We start from the raw sequence: 22,916 nt of genomic DNA, 5'->3' as shown, positions 1-22,916 counted from the left end.
GAAAATATACATGAATGCAAATTTAATAAAAAAAATTGGTTGAAATAAATGTATGTACATATATGTATTATTTTATGAATTTCGTAAAAACAAGTTCAAGCCAAATACGCCTTGGATATAATCAATAAATAAAAATAATAATTAAATTCAAAATTATCACAAACAATTCGTTTTATGTGAAATATGTGTTCATTTTTCATCCTCTAAATAACTTTTTAAGTTTCTTTGAAAGCATTTTCTTTTTTCTCCAATTTATTTCTGAGCTTGGCCTGAACATTTATTAGATCCGAAAACTTTGGTTCTATACCTATCCATTTGCATCCGTTCATTTTCGTTTCAGATTCAAAAGTATTTGTTGTTGTTGTTGTAGCAGCATTACTAAACTGTGTCAGTGTAGTGTAAATCACCGGCCATTTTTTTCTAAAGGTAAGCCCAGGAAACTTGCTGTTGCGACAGGTTGGGTCCAGAGGGAAAGGAGTGTTAGATGAGTGGGGTTGGTGGGGCATGTGAAAAACGGGTTAGTGTCGTAGGAGCTTAACCTGCTACAATATTCAGAACGTAATTGTGCTACAGCCCTGTCTAGTAAACCGTATCTCATAAGTATTTTTTATTTGCTTCTGCTAACCATCAGATACAAAATTGCAATGATGGTAATACATACGTACGAATCAATTCATTATGTAGTCAAGCAATTTCAACTATGCACTAATTATGAAGTTTCTCCAAAAAGTAACCATTTTAGAAATAATAATAAAAAAATAACCAAAATGCTTGTGAATAATAAAGTAGTCAGAATTGGTTAAAAATAACCAAAACGTCAACACTGGATATGAATTAAACAAATTAAAAGAAGCAGTTCAACGCAAGTAGATGAGGTCAGAAAAGGAGAGAGAGAGAGGGAGAGAGAGAGAGAAGCGAATTGTCAGATTGTTACTACGCGACGGATCACATAAACCATAAAATCACTCATTTGCTATTATAACTTGTGAACATCATTCGCCTACCAAATAACGATGGACATATTCAACTGTAAAGCTAAATACACACCAGGCAACCGTTGCAGCAACTCGGCCATGTTGAAGCAACCGTTGCCTCGTGTGTAGCTGTGTTGCCAAATGATTTTCGTGTTGCTGCAACCGTTGCCTGAAATATCAAATAAATTTGATTTTGGGATAGGTTGCTGCAACCGTTGCTTCGTGTGTATCATTGTTTACTGCTTTTACTCGTTCAGTTCGTTGAAAACAAGCGAAGAAGAAGGTTTGTGCGGAGTAAAATAAAGTGAAAAAGGAAAAAATGGCAATTGAAAATAATGAAAATTATGTTAATTTTATTAACGAATATAAAAATTCGAGAGAGCTGTGGGATATAAGTAGTGAAAAATATAAAAATAAAAATTTTAGAAAAAAAGCATACGAACAATTAAAAAATGAATACAATAAAATTGATAAAAATTTCAAGTCCGCAAAAGCGTTTCCTGTTGCAAGATACCGCAAAGTTATTGCCGGTCTAATTTCTGCTGATATTGCCTCCCTCATTATGGTATCTTGTTTCGTTATTTTGGCCTTTACGAAGTCCAACAAACAGGGCTTCGTCTATCCTCATGTCATTTTTATAGTCCGCTGGCTCATTTTCCTTCAGTTCTTTCAGCAGCCTCTCATTCGAAAATTCGATTTTTTTAAAAGCCAATTTTTGGACCAGATTTTTTTTCTCTTCTTTTGTTACATCTCTTCTTCCTCATTTTCGTACAAAAGTTCGTCAATTATAATAAGAGAAGTAATTTTACGCATTTCGTCGATCATTTAAAAAATTTAATTTTACGTATCTTCCGCTTGTACCTTTCCTGCACCACAGTTATACACAATACTGAGATTGTAGCAACGGTCGCAACGTGTTTCTTAAACAAAGGCAACACGTTGCTGCAACCGTTGCTTCAACGGTTGCCTGGTGTGTATTTAGCTTAAAATTCAACGAAGACTTTAGCAACAATACAACGCCATAGTTTCCTCGAGCCTAAGCACCGAGTACCGAATAATAAGTGAATGCGTTCGTTGTTGTTTTCTGTTTGCTGGTGGTTGTGGCTGAAGTACACAATTAGGTCATTTACCCGTTTATTAGCGCTCACTCGCTTCTCTGGGGCCGCCATGCTATGAAATGCTTACCACTGGAATTAATTGAAGTATGCAGTGTTCACCTAGCTACGAACCTTAATAAAATGTAGCAGATGAGATTCCGAGAAGATCGAAAATAAGATTAAGATAAATATTGTATTTTTAAATATAGACAACATATTTTATGGCAATTTGTGTGTTTGTTTAAAAGAAACATCGATCTTTGTAATAAAAAATCATAATAATGAAAAATAACTTTGGTTGTTATCTACAAGAAACTCCGCTACAGACGCCTGTTAAAGATCGTGTAATGATGTACATACATATGTAGGTATGAATATATTTAAAATATTAACTATCACGCTTACGATTACTTCAACTACACTGGATGATCGGAAGGCACGCGGAGAAATGGGTCAGAGTTAAAAAGCGCGTGCGTACGCATGGAGAATGACTTCCGGTCTTAGGTGATAAGAAACGGCGAGATTTCGCGGTAAAACAAGAAGGGAGAGAGCGATCCGATTAAGGACTCATATTAATTTTTTGTTTAAGATTATAGTAAGCCCAGAAAAAAAGCAAACCCGCACGGCCAGGTTTTCGTTTCCTAAAATAAAGAAATGAACATTTTTTTATTAGAACTAAACAAATAAACTCTCTTTATTTGAAACAACTAGAGCAAATACGGCCGCTGTGGGCATACCTTTGTCACCAAGAAAGCATATAAAAATCGTGCAAAAGAAGGAACTCATATATGTATGTACATACACATATAAGAAAATAAGAGTACAGTAAAAAACAAATAGTATTACGAGTATTCAATTTTTGTACGTCTTCATTTACATGGAGATGGTCAAATAAGATTACAAGATTGCAACAATCGTGAGAATAATTCTGGCTGTGACGTAACAATAAATAGGCAAGAAAGAAAATGGAGTTGTAGCTCTGATTATATCAAATGCTAAGCGCTTGTCGTAAACGAAGTCTGCTCAAAAGCTAAGACTAAAAGGTTAACTTATTAAAATATTCGAATACTAGCTTTAAATGGCGGTGGAACATTTACACATACTTTACTGTAGACGTTGTCATATCATATACATACATACAGATGTATATACATACATATGTATTTGTTTAAATGTGAAGAAAACTAATCGTGTAGGCAAAGCTGATAAACCTTAAACCACTTTAATCAACGCAAAACACACGGCTCTTCATCTGATATACATATGTACATATCGCACAAATTATTGATAAGAGACACAACTCAAAATTATTTGTTTATCGGAAAACGTAATAGAAAAATTCCAACGTAGCATCATGTAATGCAGTATGAGGAGAGACGTACATATGTAACTGAATAGGTATTTTGGTTACTAGTAGAGATGTGCAGTATGAATAGTAAAAATATAAAAAAGCTCGGTTTTGAGTTGCATCATTTTGTTGTGTTGAGTTGTGTCACTTTTAAAGAATATGTGTGTACATACATACATGCATTTATAATCGTCGCACAGCTACTCTAGCCAGTCCGACGTTCAGGTTGGCTCTCAATTGTTAATGGTGGTGGCGGTGGTGTCGATGAAACTCACTTCACTGCATCATCCAAGCGCCCAGATGGCGTTTCTGTTTACTTGTTCTGTTCATTGTGTTAGTTGTAGTTTCTCCTTAGGTAATGCATCATCACAGTTGCTTTTCGTTGTGCATCAAAAATACAAAATACAAATATGTATATGTACATATGTATGTATACGCAAACATAAGCAGCAAGAATTAAATGACACTCGTCGTACTGCACAGAGTGCCAAATCTAACAAAATATTGGTTAAATAGCACAAGCAATAATCAAGGCGAATAGAGTCTATTAGAAATTTGAAATTGAATTTAAAGTTTCTGTCACAGATATATTTATTTTACTATAATTCGTCCATCCTTATAGAAACAAATAATTCAAGTTTTTATGACAACTCAAAAAATAAGTGGGCAAAACAATAGCAGACCTCGAGAATAGTTTCCAGCAACAGTACCAGAGCGATATTTTACAGTTACTTTTAGTTATTTTATCACTGGAAAGAATTTTTAATCACACACAAGATATAATTCATGTGATGTTTATTTATGTATAACAACGTGGTTTATTACTTTAGTAATATAGCGAGAAACAAGTTAGGAATAGGCCTAACGAAAAGGATCATTCCTGATTTTCAAGAAGGTATTACACAAAAACGCATTTTTACAAAATATAATAAAGTATAACAAAAGTATGAATTCTAGAAGAATTGATAATTTCATCAACACAAAAGAAGTGTGCATTGTCGTATATAAAATTAATGGAACTATGGAGCAATATCAGTACACAAATATTTTAGAGACTGTTATGCCCTCACATGCGGAGAGGTAAATGCCATTGCATTGGGTCTATTAACATGACAATGACCCAAAGTAAACGGATACATTTTTTAAATCGTGGTTTAGCGAAAAATGTCAATGAAATTTGCTGAAGCCTTGCAAATTTTCATGTTCTTTCCTCAGCATATTCATAAGTTGCGTATTCTTTTCTTAAAATATTACACTCTAACCAGGCAAAAGTGCAAAATTTTTAACCTTCTACAAAACGGGATGAGATTGTTTACATTACTTCGTTAAAACCGTTGTACTAAAATTTTAATTGTTACAAAGAAATTAATGTAAATCGTTCAATTCTACTATGTACTTATATCCTATGTGTAATTAGTGGGTGAATAGAATTTTTCTTGTTCTTTTCTTATATGAAATATGCAACATAGTCGCAGGGCATATGCCATTTTCAATTAAAAAGTTGAAAGTTTTGATGAAATTTTGAAAAATCGTATACAAAGTTTGAAAGTTTGCGTCATATGAACTATATTTTTATGAAAAAATTGGTGGTGTGTTTATAATTTCGTAACGAGAAAAAAATGTGGCGTAACGAATTAAGGGGACAGATACCTTTATACGGCCATATTTCCCTGATTTTCATTAAAATTATTTAATATGAAGAAGTCAATATATTTTTTTCAAAATTGGCATACAGTTTATTTATACATTAAAATAATATACATTTTTTTTATTTTAATCATTTAAAATGGCGGATGTACACTCAATTCTTCCAGGAAGGTCGCAGCGGGGCTTCTCAATAGGCGGGCTTTGTAGCATCGGCGTCAGTGACCTCAATACAAAAACGCGTTTAAAGTCGGCAAAGTAACTAACCTCTCCCAGCGCTCGAACGCAAGGAATAGAGTCGTCACGGTTGACGATCTATAATATAAGAAATACTTAAATATACGTTCTAAATTTTTTTGACATATTAAAGGATTATATTAACATTTTATGAAAAAAAATTTTTTTTCGAAATTTTACAGGTATCTGTCCCCTTAGTAGTAGTTAATAAAACTCAATTTTATTCATGTAGCTGCATCGGATGGCTTCGCTTTCCTCTTCCTGTTAACTGTTATTTCCCTAGACCTTGGTACACGTTTCTGGTTCTATGTATCTCACGAATAGCTTGCTTGGTATTTGCCTGAAGGTCCTGAATCATCCATGACAGCTGTTAACACTAGTACCGAGGCGTGCCGTCCTGCTGAAACCAAAGTCCAAGCCGTTTGTCACGCCTTTGTAGCGCTCACCGTTGACCGAACTTATGGACGTACAGGTGGTCGTCGATAATAGATTATACTATATACATATATGTATATGTATTTAACGTCGCTGTTTACATTCATCACTTACGTATTTGGCTTGAAATACGATTTGAATATATTTTTAATTATTATTTTGCCTCCCAAAAACACATTACGTAAAGATAGTCGCTCGATAGTGTACTCAGTACTGTGGCGTTATTTTCAAGTAAAAACTTATTCAGATACATACATATGAGTATAAGCACATACATACATACTACATTGAACATTGCTAAGGGTATGTAGACTAAGAAAGTACGAGCAGTTTAGGGTGATTACTTGTAGCTCATACGAAAACGATGTACATATGTAGTTGTTCTGCATTGATTACCCTCTCTCGTTTTGCCTCTGAACGTTTTATTTCTCGTTTTGCCTCTGAACGTTTTATTTCTGCTTTTGTGGCATTCTCTTTGTTTTTTTTTTTACTTTTCATTTTCGTGCGATTGATTTCCATTTTTTGCTGTTCCTGCAAAACAGGTCAAAGCGTGTCAAACAAAAATAGAAGCTTTAGTTATAATCTACAATAATACTTTTAGAACTGACATATCGCACTTGTTTCGTTAAAGCGTAACAACTCAAAATCTGAACATTTTCAGTAGAGACGAAAAACTGTTTCCGTAAATATTAATAATATATAATATTACAAGGACAAAAATATGTAATTGCACGAAAATATCATTAGAAACAATATAACTGTTGTTTCATTCTTATTTGTTTAGTAGTTGCGCTAAAATAACAAATTTTTGAGTTGTTACTCTTTTCCTGAAATTTTGTTATACACTTAGTGGTGTTATTTGGGTTGTCTCTTAACTTAAACTGTAACTTAAACAAACCGTTTGGTTGTACACAGGCACAACTCCAAATGTTACACTTTATGTGACACTAGCAAACCCGGCCCCTTTCGCTGGGCACACTAAAATAGAATAGATATGGTTTAGAACAGAAAATATATGGTTTTCATATTATTTATTTCTTTATTCTTTATTCAAGCGCTTTGGCATAAACAATATTTTTTGTTTTTCTATTTGTTTTTGAGTAAATATAAAATATAAATTGAAAATCAGGAAAAAAGAAGATTGTTTTTAAATTTCAAATCAACGCATATGAATAAACAATCGTCTTTTTTCCTGATCATCCATGAATTTTTCGTTTCACTTAATATGTTTTATTAAGCATTGGAGCACGAACACATAATTTCATTCGGATTTCCCATTAAATTCTCAAATTTCGTAAGAAATTATTCACTGTTCCAAAATCCACTCCAAAAAAATGCACAAACAATTTTTACATGTTGCACTTACGTTTTTTTCTTATGGCATCCAGTTGACAGTTCAGTTCCGCCCCAAGCGTTAAAAAAGTAAGCGACATTATGGCTGGTTCAAAAGAACGCTGTACCCGTTGCCAGTGCTCCGAATTACAACCAAACTTTACGAAACCCATTTTCAATACTTACTTAACAATGTGCGTAAGTTTGGTTTAATTCGGTGCAAAGACACGGAGGGTCCACGTTTTGGCATATATTTCGAGACCCTAGTCATCAATAGGTATGAAAATTACCCCGTATTAAAGCACTTATCAACAGCTTTCATTTGATATCCATATTGTACAAACACATTCTAGGGTCCACGTTTTGGTCTCTATCTCGAGACCCTAGTCACGGAGCGGATGGAAATACTCTGAACTAAAGCATTCACCAACACCTTCCATTTGATACCCATATTGTACATACACATTCTAGACTCCACGTTTTGGTCTCTATCTCGAGACCCCAGTCACGGAGCGGCATGAAAAATACTCTGAACTAAAGCATGCACCAACAGCTTCCATCTGATATCCATATTGTAGAAACACATTCTAGGGTCCACGTGTTGGTCTCTATCTCGAGACCCTAGTCACGGAGCGGCATGAAAAATACTCTGAACTAAAGCATTCACCAACAGCTTCCATTTGATACCCATATTGTACATACACATTCTAGGCTCCACGTTTTGGTCTCAATCTCGAGACCCTAGTCACGGAGCGGCATGAAAAATACTCTGAACTAAAGCATTCACCAACAGCTTCCATCTGCTATCCATATTGTACAAACACATTCTAGGCTCCACGTTTTGGTCTCTATCTCGAGACCCTAGTCACGGAGCGGCATGAAAAATACTCTGAACTAAAGCATTCACCAACAGCTTCCATCTGATATCCATATTGTAGAAACACATTTTAGGGTCCACGTGTTGGTCTCTATCTCGAGACCCTAGTCACGGAGCGGCATGAAAAATACTCTGAACTAAAGCATTCACCAACAGCTTCCATTTGATACCCATATTGTACATACACATTCTAGGCTCCACGTTTTGGTCTCAATCTTGAGACCCTAGTCACGGAGCGGCATGAAAAATACTCTGAATTAAAGCGTTCACCAACAGCTTCCATCTGATATCCATATTGTACAAACACATTCTAGGCTCCACGTTTTGGTCTCTATCTCGAGACCCTAGTCACGGAGCGGCATGAAAAATGCTCTGTACTAAAGCATTCACCAACAGCTTCCATCTGATATCCATATTGTACAAACACATTCTAGGGTCCACGTGTTGGTCTCTATCTCGAGACCCTAGTCACGGAGCGGCATGAAAAATACTCTGAACTAAAGCATTCACCAACAGCTTCCATTTGATACCCATATTGTACATACACATCCGAAGGTTACCCGGGTCCACGTTTTGACCTATATCTCGAGCCCTATCCACCAATAGGCATCCAAACTATACGTAAACCATTTTCAATACCTACTTAACAATGTGTATAAGTTTGGTTTAATTCGGTGCAAAGACACGGCCGGTTAGCGAACACACACAAAAAGTTGACTTTATTTTATATATAAGACTAGTAAACCCGGCCCGCTTCGCTGGGCACATTAAAATATAAGAGATATGGTTTAGAACAGAAAAGATATGGTTTTCATATTATTTATTTCTTTATTCTTTATTCAAGCTCTTTCGCATAAACAATATTTTTTGTTTTTCTATTTGTTTTTGAGTAAATATAAAATATAAATTGAAAATCAGGAAAAAAGAAGATTGTTTTTAAATTTCAAATCAACGCAAATGAATAACTAAGAAACAATCGTCTTTTTTCCTGATCATCCATGAATTTTTCGTTTAAATTTATATCTTTTATTAAGCATTGAAGCTTTTTTAACCATTATCCATTTATATTTTTCAAAAAAAAAAAAACGAAAAAAATTTTTTTTTCCACGAACACATAATTTCATTTGAACATTCGGATTTCACATTAAATTAAGTTTGGTTTAATTCGGTGCAAAGACACGGCCGGTTAGCGAACACACACAAAAAGTTGACTTTATTTTATATATAAGATATAAGATTTTTTTCAGTTTGTGTCCGAAAAATCCAAATATCTGACGGAACCCTATTTTTTTCCAAAATAAAATATAATCCATGTTACTCGTGGATAATGTAGCTTTCGAATGGTGAAAGAATTTCTAAAATCGGTCCAGTAGTTTTTGAGCCTATTCATTACAACCAAACAAACAAACAAAGTTTTCCTCTTTATAATATTAGTATAGACAAATTTGTTCAAACACTTGGAGACAACTAAAAATTTAACTCTTTAGTTCAGACAAAAGAAGTCATTCTGAAAACAAAGAGAGAGTCATAACGGTTTTTTTAACGAAAGACTAGACAAACCACTGAACGATTTTTACAGTGGGTAGAGATGACCACTGTACATTGTTTTCTTGCAAAAAACTAAAATTTGGAAATTTTGAGTTGTTACGCTTTAACGTAACAAGTGCGATATGTATTTGGCTTGAAATACTTACATATTTTGATTTCGTGGCATTTAATTAACCATACGTATCGCCTATAAATATGTGCACTTACCAGAAAAAGTATCCGTGCAAAAAAAACTAAAACATTTTATTACGGTAATTTTTCTACAGTTTTATACATTTTTCCTAAGTACATCTTTAAAAACTAAATTTTACAAAACAAAAATAAAAAACTTCACTTCAACGAAACAGAAAATTGTCCGTTCTCATGCAAACAGGAATTCCCCGCAGTATGCAGTGCATATTCATACCCAATAACGGTTTTATTTTAGTTTGTACTTGCTTTTGTGACTATATTACTTTGCAACATTACCAAAGAGGATACTTCTAAATTGGTCCATTCCATGTCACCTCGACTTGCAGGGGTCCTCAAGCGGAAAGTTACTAATACCTTTTTTTTGTTAAATATGAATACTTTAACCGTATATTGCAATGTACGAATACTTTTTCTGCTTCGATGAAGTTTTTTGTTTTTGTTTCGTGAAATTTAATTTTTAAGATGTACTTAGGAAAAAAAAATTTTAAGATGTCTAAGTACATACAAAAAATTTCTCATAAAAGTTTGAACTGTTTTAGTTTTTTTACAATGATTTTCCTAATATTTTGTTTTTATTTTTCTATGTACGGAGACTTTTTCTGGCAAGTGTGTGTACATACATATTCTGTAAGGCCGTAGGCAAGTATTTTGTATTTTAGGCGGGTTGGTATGGAGTATGTACATACATATTGCAAATTCGAAATTTATTTTATTTTTTATTGTTTAAGTCAACGTTTCTTAAGGAACCGTATCTCCACATACAAAAACCTAAAAAATAAAGTATAACATTTGTCACTCATTGCTCATTTATACCTAAACTCGATTTTCGTGGTTTTCAACCAGACCTATTATATTTTATTCTTTTTTTTATACATACATACATATGTATGTATGTATATATGAAGACACCCACACCGTCAACAAAAAAATTTCAAAAAGTCACTTCATACTTGCACTTTATTATACCAAAGTGGGATATAAAACTAATCAGTAAAACTACTAACTTACCTAATAAACCATTCGATTCTTATGCCAAGGTTTGAACTTTAGTTCCTGCATTTTTGATACATATATCAGTCTCGCTTTTCACGGTTAAGGAAACAAAATTATGCTCTCTAAATACATGATTATTTGTCAAAAGCCATGCATCGCCCGTATTTAAGGGTTGTTCCTTTAAAACAAAAAATGTTTGTACAAGTTAACACGCGCTACATTTATTTTCTCTTTTTTCTTTTGCTTTTGCTACTTTTACTTAATTGTTAATTTAATAACACAAACAAGTCGTAGACATTAGGTAAGCAATTTATTTCTAAAGCGTGCCGGAAATGCAAATAACAGAACAATGACCTGCAGGCACTAATTGGGCAATTCTTTCCAAAGAATAAAAAATGCAATACTTGCATTAAGATTGTAAATTTTTCCAAAGAATAAAAAATGCAATACTTGCATTAAGATTGTAAATTTATCCAAAGAATAAAAATGCAATACTTGCATTAATATTGTAAAACTTATTATAATTAACAGAATTGTGAAAATAAACTTTTAGTCTTAATCTGGAGTCCAATAAAGCGGTGCATTAGCTCCGACCTTTTTTAAAAAACAAAATTCGACTTTCGAATTAAAAACTGGCGCCCGAGCAGGGACCAGTCGCGAAAAAGTGTAAAGTGTTTAAAAGTGTCTGTGAAAGGAAGAAATTAAAGTTGACTTCCCAACGGCACCAATCCTATTTTCCGACTGGTCATACAGGATTCCCAGAAGACTTAGGCTCTCTAGTGTCCGTCCGGAGCCCACCTCGCATCGAAGTGTTGCAGCAGGAGCCGCAGTAGGTCTAGCCGACCAAAAAGGAATTCATCCGTGCAGCCAGCGAGGGAAGAGTAGTTCAATGCTACTCCTACTGTAAGTCAGCGTATTTAACTAAATACATTAAGTGAAATTAAACCTTTTTAAATTTACAAAATAATAAAATTAATAACTAGAGATATTAAATAAGAAGTGAGTTATTACATTAAGTGAAATTAAACCTTTTTAAATTTACAAAATAATAAAATTAATAACTAGAGATATTAAATAAGAAGTGATCCATTGTGTATTCCAATATATTTTAACTAATTTTTCGCATAGGTACGAAAAGCGTGTTCTAATTTGTAAGGTTCAAACCAAGAACTATAGAAAATATTTAATCGACAAAAAATAAAGTGTAATAAAAATAATTTGAAAGTTAGGAATAAGATAAAGAAATCCAATTCTGGATCAAGACAAAACCTAAATACAAGTTAATTTTGACATTTCCGTTATTTAAATTATAAGGCGTAAATAATCGTGTCCAATTGCGAAGATGAGTAATCCAAGCAATCTGATAAGACCACCGGTTCTAGGTCAAATCCCTCCGGGTGCAAATCTCCAAAACGAAGAAAATAGGGGCATAGTTAGGCAAATAACAGAAGTGGTCAATAGAATATTAGACGACAGGTTAGCAGTTAGGAACGTTATAGAGGTAGACGAACCTGTTAACATAGGACCCCAAGGAATCAGTGAACTCGACAAAATTCCTGATGTTGTGCGTTCTTTGCGAGAATTTGCAGGGGACCCAGGTGAATTCGGATCCTGGAAGAAAAGTGTCGATAGAGTTCTACAACTGTACGAGCCAATGCGAGGCTCACATAAATACTTTGGTATCTTAAACACCATACGAAACAAAATTACAGGCCAAGCAGACATTGTGCTGGAATCCTACAGCAGACCTAGGTACTTTAGAGTACCAAATGGCCTCACTGACTCAGGGAAATCTAACCATACACGAATATTATCAGAAGGTTTATTCAAACCTTTCTCTGATCCTGAACAAAATTTCTTGTTTAGAAGCCGGATCAGAACCCCGGAAACTTCTTGTAGACACGTATAGAAACAAAGCGTTTGATACCTTCGTTACAGGTCTCAATGGTGACCTTCCGAGACTCCTAGGGATAAGAGAACCAGCAGACCTTCCAGAGGCTCTGCAATTATGTCTCAAATTGGAGAATCAAACCTACCGAGCAAATATCGTCAGTAGGAAACCACCTGTAAATCTACGAAGGAATTTCCCCCCACAGCCCCACGCCGCACCGAAACCGTTTTACCCACACCTTGCCCATTGGAATTAACCAATGCAGAGACAAACACTCCCACCCTCCTATATCCCACCTCAACAACAAGGGCACTGGCAAAGACCCCAGAATTTTTTCCCACAACAACAAAACTTCAATTCTCAACCTCGACACCTGCCACCACCTAGACCTTTTGCACCAAAGCCTATGCCAAGACCTGAACCAATGGACATCGACCAGAGCATGCAGACGAGAAGGGTCAATTACATTAATAGGCCACCACAAAACCTAGCATTTCACGGGAAAAGACCACCACCTCCCCAGCAAGATATGGAAAAAAGACAACGAAACTTTAACATAGAAGCGGAACAATGCAACAGTGTTGCATACGGACAAGATTTGGAATATGCAAACCAACACGACGAAATTAGACAAGACAATTACAACGTGCAAGAAACTCTCGAACAGTACGGTACAGACGACAATGCTGCAGAGGATTTTTCGGACATCCATTTTTTAGATTAGCAAACTCCTCACTTCCATATTTTGAATGTAAAACGAAGGAAGGAGGAATTTTAAAAATATTGATCGATACGGGCTCAAACAACAATTATATGCAACCCTCTATTGTACCCAATTCCCTCCCAAATGACCAACCCTTTTTTGCTAACACTATAGCTGGAAAAATAAAAATTACGCACCACACCAACGTTAGTTTATTCGGAATACCCGATCTAAAAATTAAATTTTTTTTTATTACCCTCCTTAAAGTCATTCCACGGCATCTTAGGCAATGACAGCCTCAAGCAACTTTCGGCGGTAATCCACACAAAATACAATTATATGACAATACAAGATAGAGTCAGAATTAAAATAAAACAGCAAACCATACAATCGATTAACGCAATAGACATACAGACTGACCACCTAAATGACAGACAGAAGACCACACTTAACGCAATTGCGAAGAATTTTCCCAAACTTTTTACCGAACCTGAAGAAAGACTGACATACACTACGAAAGTACAAGGAAGCATAAGGACGTCCACGGACCGACCAATATACACCAAATTTTATCCGTACCCTATGTCACTGAAAGTGGAAGTAGAGAAACAAATCAAAGACTTGCTACAAAATGGTATAATAAGACCTTCAAGGTCTCCATACAATTCACCTGTATGGATAGTACCAAAAAAACCAGATACTTCAGGAGAGAAGAAATTTCGCATGGTAATTGACTATCGAAAATTGAACCTAGTAACTATATCGGACAGATATCCTATACCCGAAATAAATGGAGTACTAGCACATCTAGGAAGAAATAAATACTTCTCAGTACTCGATTTAAAGAGCGGCTTCCACCAGATTCCTCTAAAGGAATCGGATATAGAGAAGACAGCTTTTTCGGTAAATCACGGTAAATACGAATTTACCCGGCTACCTTTCGGTCTCAAGAACGCTCCTTCAATTTTTCAAAGAGCTCTTGACGACATCTTAAGGAACCATATAGGAAAGAGATGTTACGTCTACATCGACGACATCATAATATTTAGTAAAGATCAGGAAACCCACTTTAATGACATCCAACAAATCTTCGATACGTTAGAAAAAGCAAATCTAAAAGTACAACTTGACAAATGTCAATTCCTAAAAACAGAAGTGGAATTTTTAGGTTTTATAATATGATATCCGAAAAAGGCCTCAAAACAAATCCACAAAAAACCGACGCAATAGCAAAGTTTCCAATACCTAAAACTCTAAAAGAACTCCGATCCTTTTTAGGACTTTCAGGGTATTATCGCCGCTTCATCAAAGACTACGCGAAGCTCGCGAAACCCCTTACAGTCCTCTTAAGGGGGGAAGGCGGACGAGTGTCCAAGAATAAATCAAAGAAAGTCATGGCAACCTTGAACAAAGACGCCTTAGATTCCTTCGAGAAACTTAAACGATCACTTATTGGTAAAGACATAATGCTTGCATACCCCGACTACTCTAAAGAATTTGTGCTAACAACAGATGCCTCCAATTACGCAATTGGAGCCGTACTATCGCAAAACGACAAGCCAATAACTTTCATCTCTAGAACTCTTTCTAAAGCCGAAGAGCATTACGCAGCAAACGAAAGAGAAATGCTAGCGATAGTGTGGGCGCTGAATTCCTTGAGAAACTACCTTTACGGTTCCGCGAAGGTTAAAATCGTTACGGACCATCAGCCACTGACTTTCGCCCTAAGCAACAGAAACCACAACAGTAAGATGAAAAGGTGGAAGGCTAGATTAGAAGAGTATGACTACGAGCTAATCTATAAACCAGGAAAAACCAATATTGTGGCCGACGCACTCTCAAGACCGCCACAAGTATCACAAATCAATTCATTGACAGGAACGCAACATAGTGACGAAAGTTCGGCGCACAATCTTATCCCAGCAGTAGAAGGACCTATGAATGCTTTCAAGAACCAAATTTGGCTCCTAAATGGCGACGAAAATAGTTACCAATTCAAAAAACCCTTTCCCACATACCATAGACACATTTTTAATCAACAAGATTACGATGAACAAAATCTAATTTCAATTCTTAAACGTTATTTAAACCCCTCAGTAATAAACGGACTTTTTACCTCAGAGCCAATCATGGGAAGAATCCAACGATTATACCCCCTTCATTTTTCCAAATTCAGAATACGTTTTACCCAAACCAAAGTCGAGGACCTTACAGACGAAGCCAGACAGGAAATAGAAATGCTAGCAGAACACAGACGCGCCCATAGGAACGCACAGGAAAATAAAATCCAACTATTACAAAAATTTTACTTTCCAAAAATGAGTGCTAAAATAGAAATTCTAGTCAGACAATGCAAAATTTGCAAGGAGAATAAATATGACCGGCATCCAAATAAGCTACAGCTGCTTGAAACTCCCATTCCGAAATATCCCGGTGAAATAGTGCATATTGACATTTTTAACACAGAGAAAAATCTAGTTCTTACTGCAGTCGACAAATTTTCCAAATATGCCCAAGCTAAAGTAATAAAAAGCAGAGCTTCGGAAGATATTAGGGAAGCTCTGAGACAGATAATTTTTGCATTCGGCGTACCAAAAATGATAGTAGTAGACAACGAGAAAGCATTAAACTCAGCCTCCTTATGTTTTATGTTGGAGGATCAACTTGGAATAGCAATCTACAAGACACCTCCTTACGCAAGCACAGTAAACGGGCAGGTGGAACGATTCCACTCAACCCTCTCAGAAATTGCGCGCTGCTTAAAGGCGGAACGAATCCATAGAACATTCCTAGAAATTTTGGACAGATCTGTATACGAGTACAATTGCACAGTCCACTCGACAACAGGGAAGAAACCGATAGAAATATTTTTTGGACGCAGGGTCTCTACAAATCCTGACCAGTACGAGAAGGCCCGGCAGGAAAATATCGAAGCACTTAGGAAAAAACAAGCAAAGGACTTAGAAGTGCACAATCGGAAGAGGACCCCAATGAAAACATATTTGCCAGGTGACATTATTTACGTGCGAGTAAATAAAAGACTAGGCTCAAAACTTACTAACAGATACAAAAAGGAAATAGTAAAGAAAGATAAATCTAGTGTAGTTATAACAGAAAAAGACCGAACCGTACACAAGAGTAATATTAGAACTTAACTCGTCTATTGCTTTCAGATTAATAATACCACTCGCCACAGGCGAGTTCCGTATCCTCGATTATACAAATTCACAACTTGCAACCTTTAATACAGGATGGACCAAAATCCAAAATGGCACCTACAAAATTATACATACAATAGACACAGACGAATACCAAAGGACTTTGAACGAACTCAACTCCACGATAAGACACAAAATAACTTCCGACAATTCCTTACTCCCCTTCTTGCACCATGAAATGTCCGAAATACAAAGTTTCCTAAGTAGACTAAAGCCAAAGGTAAACAAGAGATCCATAAACGCAATTGGTACCGCCTGGAAATGGCTCACAGGGAGCCCGGATCACGAAGATCTCGTTATGTTAGAAAACCATATAAACAACTTACTTGAAAATAACAATAACCAATTAATAATAAATAGAGCAATGAGCGGAAGAATAAATAATATAACGGAAGTGTCAAATAAAATATTTAAAATATTAAAAGATAAGGAAGATGTTCAGCATGATATGGCTGTAAACATTAAATTTAAGCTACAATTAATAAAAGATGAAATCATAAATATCAATTATGCAATACATTGGGCCAAAGTTGGCATTGTAAATTCATATATATTTTCTAACGTTGAAATGAAACTAATAAAAGAAATTATTGAGAAAAATAATATTCCCTTCACTAATATAGAAGAGGCATTTGAATTCAGTAACGTTAAGATAGCCTCTAGTAATTCTAAGATTGTGTACTTAATTGAAATCCCAATAACTGACAACAATTTATGTGAATCCCTATTAAGGGGGACCCTCATTTAGACGGTCGAAAAATGCATCATTTTTGGGAATTTTTTTCTCAGGTAAAATAACTTCAAACGTTTTGTAATTCATAAAGTACTTTAATAAATGTCTTGACTGTCTACAAAAATTTTCGGAGAAGAAAAAAAACATTTTAAGTATGGAAATATACACCTCGTCCATGGCACCTCATTCTATCTGTGTACATTCTAGCGCTCTGAATTTTTTTCTGAAATAAAAAAACCAAATTTTTTTTAAAACTTTAGGATAATACCTTCGAGGTGACATTTTGATTTAAAAAAAATGTCGAAATTGATATTTTTTACCCAGTTTTATGTTAAAAGTGATTTTTCATGCATAAAAATTGACTTTAAAATTACAAAAAAATATGAAAATCTTTTTTTTTTAAAAACACTTAATGTCACATTGAAAACAATTTAATTATCTTTAAAATGAGCTATTGTAAAGCCTGATTGGTTCAATACAGCATTCTCAATTGTGTACACAAAATCGAAAAATGATGTTTCGAGAAAAACGCGTTTAAAGTTTTGGATACAGGCGATCAGGCCACCCGTCGCGTCCTGTTAAAAATTTTGTCACTCCTTCAAAAATACAGATATCGACTTGAAATTTTGAAAGTATATTCTTAAATAGTTGTAGAATAGATTAAAATTATTTCCAAAAAATCGATTTTTTTGACCCGATAAATGAGGGTCCCCCCTTAATAGAAGCAATAAAGAAAGGTAATAGATTATATAAAATACCATTTGAAAAAATTATAAGATGTCAAAATAAAATCTTTGGAAAGAAAAGCAACTGTAAAGAACATAATGAAATTAAAATTTGTACAAAGGAAAATATTGTAGACATCAGTAACTCCACATGCATTCCTCATCTACTCAAAAGCCGATCGCTTAGCTGCATTACGATTAACAACCAACACATTCCCACTGTCCTAGAAGTCCTCCCAGGAATAATACTTTTAAATCGATTTAACGACACCGTTCACATCGACAAGGAGAAGATTAACTTAACTGGATCATTCGCAATCCAGTACCATAACTCCACCATTATAATAAACAACCAAACATTTCTGTCTAAAGAAATCTCTAGCGGAAAACCCCTTCCTGCAGTTCTACAACCAAATGCAACACTTACGGCCGAAGAAGAATTGCTAAGCCTGGAAATGATGAAAGAACTTCACCTAAAAAACATAAACTACATCGAGACTTTAAAAAATAAAGGGTTCACAACATCAATAGTTAATTTTGGGATATCTGGTATAACTTTAACTCTAATGGCAATCGGGGTACTAAAACTAACTTCAACGAAAGGCCCAAAGCGAGGGGCCAAACACGTCTCCGAATGTTTTAAAAGGGCCCCATTACAAGAGGTAACAGTTAACATTTCCAACAACCCGAACCACATCCTGAAGCTTATCCTACTCAGACGCACGAGGACGTTCGTTTTTAAATGCGGAGGAGTTAACACGCGCTACATTTATTTTCTCTTTTTTTCCTTTGCTTTTGCTACTTTTATTGTTAATTTAATAACACAAACAAGTCGTAGACATTAGGTAAGCAATTTATTTCTAAAGCGTGCCGGAAATGCAAATAACAGAACAATGACCTGCAGGCACTAATTGGGCAATTCTTTCCAAAGAATAAAAAATGCAATACTTGCATTAAGATTGTAAATTTTTCCAAAGAATAAAAAATGCAATACTTGCATTAAGATTGTAAATTTTTCCAAAGAATAAAAAATGCAATACTTGCATTAAGGGGGAGGTAGGGTTTAGCGCTAAAACAAAAACACTTTTTTTGTGAATTTTTTACAGAAATATGGCTTAAGATACTTTAATAAAATCAGTTACATGTTATTGTACATCTTTTCAATAAGTTTTTAAAAAATATTAATAATAAAATATTGACAAATAAGCCCATGACAGAGTTTTTTTGGAGATATGTTTTTCGAGAGGTGCTCTGCGGTGCCAATCGGCATTCGTCGTAGAATCATCTGAAACTAAAAAAGTCGAATTTTTCAGTTAAAGTATGACGTAATGCTCCCCCCTACATTAATAAATTTTTTTTCTTTTCATTTTTGTAGTTTTGGTGGAAAAAAAACGTAAAACGAGCATTTTTGGCGAAAAATTTCGCCATATTTGTAAGTGAAAAACAACCTTAAAAAACAAAAAATAAAAAAAAAAACAGTGTAGGGGGGAGGTATTTTTGATTTAGAAAACGTGTGCCAAATTTGAAAAGAATCGGTTGAATAGTTTCGGAGTTGTGATTGGCACCGACTTTTAAGAAGTCGTTTCGGGAAAAACGCGTTTGAAAAAATGACTCTGAGAAATTATCGATGCTCCGCATTCGAGGTAGAGTGCCTACAAAGGCTATAACTTTGAGAGTTCTGCTCCGAACCACTTAATTTTGACACAACATTCTTGAAATGATTTACTATAAGATAAGAAAAAAAATTTCGATTTTGTGACCCTACCCCCCCTTAAGATTGTAAATTTATCCAAAGAATAAAAATGCAATACTTGCATTAATATTGTAAAACTTATTATAATTAATAGAATTGTGAAAATAAACTTTTAGTCTTAATCTGGAGTCCAATAAAGCGGTGCATTAGCTCCGACCTTTTTTAAAAAACAAAATTCGACTTTCGAATTAAAAACTTACATAAATTAACTTACAACACAAATCATATCATAAATTTTTGACTATAGTTGCAAATCTGTAAGTACGCTCGGTAAAACTAAATATTTTGAATTTCTTATATGTATGTAAGTATATAAAACTATCGCCCTTCGGAGTTGATTGAAATTTGGATAATACGTGCTTGGAATCTCTGCAGAATTTTGGTACGAAATCAAAGTTACAATAAGTGACAAAGGGAAAGTAACAAAGTAAAAAAGCTGTTAAACGTGGGCACCACCAACACCATCCCTTTTTTCCTAATGTCGAGAAGCGTTTATAAAAGTACACAGCTTTTCAAAAATTGCTCTACAGCAACAACAAATGATTAATGGGTTAGCAGATATGGATGCATGCGTATGTGCACGTACACGTGTGTATGTGTTACATTCGTACACATTTATATAATTTTCTAGCATTTATTGTCGTTTGCTTTTCTCAATTTTTGCCACAAAATTCAAATTCATTTCAAAATGTCAAAGAGATAGAAATATGTAACTCGTAAATAACCGAATGTAATAACAGGAAAGAGCCACAGAAGCGCCAGCAGCCAAGCTAAAATGATATGTCAATACATTCAGAGACATGTTCACAAGGGCGGGTTAGAATTTTTCTCTACTTTGTTCCGGCGACTGAAATAATCTACAGAAAATTCTGAACAAACAAGTCCATGGAAGCATAGCTGTCAAATTGATTTCGAGTCTCCTTTATTTTTTTCCGCTCGACTGCATGGCATCAGTCACAAGCTGGAGTTTTTCAAATTAATCTAACTGTGGTGCCAACGTGTCCGTTTTCAATTTTTCCAATTCATCATATGATGACAAAATGGCAGCTTATTATAATGTAGGAGACCCAAAAACCAATGTAATGGTATTTTTAACTGCTTCTAATTACACTTTTTTTTTATGAGGACCTTTTTTCATGGCAGAAATATACTCGGAGGTTTGCCATTGCCTACCGTCACGAACCAACCCATTCAGCTACGGCTCATAAAAATATCTGCCGTTCGGAGTCGGCTTGAAACTGTAGGTCCCTCCATTTGTGGAACAACATCAAGACGCACGCCACAAATAGGAGGAGGAGCTCGGCCAAATACCCAAAAAGGGTGTACGCGTCAAGTTATATATATATATAATAATTATATATATATATATAATTACACTGCACAATACAAACTCTGGAAACTATGTAAACCTCCGATTTTAGATATATATATTGTGTGTTCGACAGTTTTATGTAAGAACAAAATGGACTTCATTGACTTAGGTTAAATTTTGATAATTGCTGTATTAAGAGACTTGCAGTAGAATTTTTTTGGCAACTATTTTTGGTGTTCATTATAATCCGTTGTATCATACTTATGATGAAGAAAAAGGGTCAAATGTCTTCGCTGAGCCTCAGTGGACTTTAATAATTTATACCTCGATAAAAACATAATTAAATATAGTTTAAAACGCTGTTCAAAATGGAAAAATCTATAAAAATTTTAAGCTTTGCTAATTTTACTTACTTTACTAATCCTTAAAGAATCTTTTTGTCTCATAGGTAAAAATTTAGTGAATTATAATGAATATGCGAAGAGTTTTGAGCAAAATAAACATCAAAGTAAAGAGGTTCCAAATCCATTTAAGATTTATGCTTCCATAGACTTCTTTCTGTAGAATTGTCAGTAGAATACTTCGGTTCCCGAAACAAAGTCGGCTATACTTTTTAAGAACAAATTGACCCGCCCTAATGTGCGTAAGTGCGTGTTCGGAGTGCATCCTGGTGTGGTGCTTCGCACAGTGGGCGACCAGCAACGGCAACAGCAATGCACTTTTCTATCAGTGAAAACAAGTTCAGGCAAAAAAACCGATGCACTCTTACACACATACTATACATCCATGCATAGATGGGATTGCTGTAACGCTTGTGGTATACAAGGTATTTAACGATTTTCAACAAATGTAGTATTTTCTAAAGAAAAAAAGCAGCCGGGTGCAAATGGGTACATCCATGTGTATTTTGGACTTAATTTATTGCAAAATAAACCAAAAGTATTGATTGACTAGTTGAAATCTCTTCTGCAGTCGTAAAACTATGTGTGGTTCAAAAGAAAAGCTCTAGATACAGATAGTGTAGGAAGCAACGTAGGTGGAGGGTTAATTTTGTCTTTAAATTTGCATCCACTGAATTTGCTCTACAACTCGTTTTTACATGGACTACACTGGCACCTATGTTTGTCTCTCGCCGTATTTGAATTCTCATTGCTTGGTTACATACACTTGCCAGAAAAAGTATCCGTACGCAAAGAAATGAAAGCAACACATTAAAAAGGAGTTGAGAATGTCTTTCCTTCTAAGTTTTAGTAGAAAGTTTGACAGTTTTCTGTTCGGACTTGTCACAAAACACTTTGCAGTTCTGCAGCGTTCTAGACCGGGCCATCGCTCTTTATGTAGATTGCCTACATAATCGTTGATCCAATTCTTGATTCCTGCGGGACTGATTCCGATTATTGGCTCTGGCCCCTGTGGGGGCACCGCTGATCCACGGTTGGCCAATTCGTCGGCAATTTCGTTTCCTTGAACACCGGAGTGTCCCGGAACCCATATAAGTACAAGCCTGTTTTGTCTTGCGACAGAATTAAGCTTCTTCTTACATTCTTGAACAATCTTTGAGGTTTGCTTCGCGCTCTCCAGGGCCTTCAATGCAGCCTGACTGTCACTGAAGACTCCAATCTGTTTCCCGCTCCATCTCCTCTCGATTATCCATTCGGCTACTTTTAGGATGGCAAAAACTTCGGTTTGGAAAACAGTTGCCATTCCCCCCATAGCATAGTGATACTTATTACTATCGTTTAAGTACCATCCGGCTCCAGACCCTATTTCAGTCTTGGACCCATCGGTAAAGAAAATATCCGTCAAACCTCCCTGCATGCATTCTGGATTGCTCCATTGCTCACGCAATGGAAATCTGACATCAAATTTCCTTCCGAATGAAACTGTGGGTATCAGATCATCTT

General features: G+C 35.2%; 1 protein-coding gene across 3 annotated transcripts in view; it reads left to right on the top strand.

Annotated features, from left to right (window-relative positions):
- Positions 1-22,916, top strand: part of LOC129245687 (neurogenic protein mastermind) — a 206,491-nt gene that overhangs the window by 4,084 nt on the left and 179,491 nt on the right. The window contains exon 1 of one of the 3 annotated variants that reach the window (XM_054884017.1): positions 11,396-11,580. The exons of the other annotated variants lie outside the window; for them this stretch is intronic. The gene's annotated coding sequence lies outside the window, so the exon portion shown is untranslated. Of the gene's footprint in view, positions 1-11,395; positions 11,581-22,916 lie in introns of those variants that run through there. 3 annotated transcript variants of the gene reach the window in all.

Source organism: Anastrepha obliqua, chromosome 4, assembly GCF_027943255.1.
Source record: "Anastrepha obliqua isolate idAnaObli1 chromosome 4, idAnaObli1_1.0, whole genome shotgun sequence".
Lineage (NCBI taxonomy): Eukaryota > Metazoa > Arthropoda > Insecta > Diptera > Tephritidae > Anastrepha > Anastrepha obliqua.
Note: the sequence above shows the minus strand (reverse complement) of the source record. Positions and strands in the feature narration are given on the sequence as shown.